Raw genomic sequence first — 2,619 nt, forward strand, 5'->3', positions numbered from 1 at the left:
CTTTCCAGAAATAAATCTGGTATGAACTCTCAAACAGAGAGAGCCTCTGACCTTTTGAAACTTCTTCAGTTTATTTCTGCACTTTTCTTAATATACTATTGCTGTCATGAAAGCCTTTCCTCTTCTGATGGCTTTAATAGTGATCTGAAGAAGAACAGGATATAGTATCAGAAATGTGATATCTTTTCTATCACTAGAAGAAAAAGACAAGATAGTGCCATCTGGAGTCCTGAGAAGGTTAAGTAGTAAATATAGTGACGATGTGGAGTAGCAAATGCATTTTCACAGAACATTAAAATGTGTCTTCTCTTAAGCAATGAATTTCAAACAAATAAGATTCTAAGCACCAAATGGTTCTGTTTTAACTCTTAGAAATGTAGAGATTAAAATAACTGTATTTTGGAAACATTAAAATTATATTTTGAATCTAATCAAATTCATTTTTGAGTTTTTAAAATGGGTTTTCTAATATTATCTAAAGAATATTATTGTGAAATAATTCTAAAATGGAATTTATTTATTTATTTATTTTAGTCAATTATTGTAGAGTAATACAGCATATTGTAGAGTAATACAGCAAGAGCCAACAGGAAACTACTAAATATTCTGTTCATTGCAATCATTTACTTTTTCATGCTATAAGTTTATTAAGTGAAATCATTTTAAAAGAGAAAATATTATTTACATGTTTTGAAGCAAAATATTTCTATGAACTTCTTTGCTGCTTGTATCCAGGCATTGAAAATATTTTAATATATTTTCTTAGTAAATTTGTACTGTATTCCTTGTATTCAAAATGTTAATCTGTAAGTTATGACAAGGCATTGTATTTCAGTTGCCTTTTCTTTAAAATAAAGAAGCATGATTTTTTAAAGTTTGATGTGTTTTATTAAGTTTGTGAATACATATATCTTTTAAAGAAATGTTTGTGATAGATTATATTTTATAAAAATAGCTGTATAAATATTTTCTGTCTTGCATTATTTTCCACAATCTTGACATTTCCCATAAAGTGGTGGATTCTATTCTCCTATCCACTGTGAATCTGTAGGGCTTTTGCTCACTCTAACCAATAGAGTATGACAGAGATGATGCTATTTGACTTCTGAGGCTAGGTCATTGAAAAGTTACAGCTTTCACTTGAATACATTTGTATCTTTCTCTTTCTCCCAGGAGGCTTGCTTTTAGAAACCAATTACCATATTAAGAGGTCATGTGCAATAGTTCTGTACAACAGCCTCAGCTAAGATCTCAGCAGTGAGACAACACAGACTTCCAGATGTGTGAGTAAATGAGCCTTCAGATAATTTCAGTCCCCAGCCTTCTAGCTGTTTCATTTGTCTATTTTGGGGTAGCATCACCTCATGGCCTAGCTACTTAAAGCAACATTTTATTATATCTCAGTTAACTGGGCTCAGCTGAGGTTTCCTAGACTCTATCAGATATTGGATGGTTTTGCAGACATTTGGGGAGTTTACTGTGCTTGAAAATCAAAGATTATTCACTCATATGTTTAGTAGTTTGGGCTAGATGTTGAATTGGTAGTTATGGCTGATTACCAACTTTGTTAGACTTTGTATGGTCTCTCCATTAAGCTTGGACTTCTAATAGTAAGGTAGTTGGATTCCAGGAAGAACTCCAACACAAGCTTTGCAAAAGAATGGAAATGGGAACTACCAATCTTGTTTAAGTCTAGGCTCAGTATTTTCGGCATATTAACTCTGCTGCAGTCTATTGATTAATGTAGACATAGGGACAGCCAAGATATAAGGAAAGTGAAAACAAATTACTCCTCAGTCAGGCAGTAGCCTGTGTATGCAGGGATGATTGCCATCTTCGGAGACTATCTACCATGGGTTATCATTATATTGGTCATATATATTTGTGTAGATGTGTGTGTGGGTGTATGCATGGGTATAATTAAATAGATATACAGAGAAACTGCTATACATAAAAGTTATCAAATAATTCAGTTTACTTAACAGACATTTTAGCATAACTATGGTCACAATGTATATATGTATATATTTATAAACTTTCACTTTTCAATTTTGTGTGTTTTGTCTCTCTATAATGAGCAATAACAAGATAATTCTTAAATAGTTGGACTACACATATTCTCATAGCTCATCCTAGAATCACTCTAATATCCATGAATATTTTCTTCTAGTTTTTTATAGCTTCATTTGTTACAGGTAACTCTTCAATTCTTGGATATTTTGTTATACACTAGTGTCCGATCCTTATAATATCCAACCCTTATAATAAACATAAATTATCACCACTCTGAGTGCAGATTTATTTCTCAGAAAAAAACTTATATCAACTAAATTTGCCTTACTTCTAATATTTTACTTGTAGTGTTGTAAAAACAAACATATTTTTGTTAGCCTAAGAATAATTTCTTCTTGTTCATAAGTTATATAAACACTCTATTTATAAAAGCAGTTACAAAGCCTGACCAGATTCAAGGGGAAGAGACAAAACCACCTCTTGATGAAAGGCGTGACAAGGATATTTTGAGGCCATAATTAATATTGTCACATACTCCATTTTTCCTTTATCCTCCTTTCTAATTTTCCATTAGAAACACTGATTTTTGTTTCATTTGAAAGGTAA

Source organism: Pteropus vampyrus, unplaced genomic scaffold, assembly GCF_000151845.1.
Source record: "Pteropus vampyrus isolate Shadow unplaced genomic scaffold, Pvam_2.0 Scaffold325, whole genome shotgun sequence".
NCBI lineage: Eukaryota > Metazoa > Chordata > Mammalia > Chiroptera > Pteropodidae > Pteropus > Pteropus vampyrus.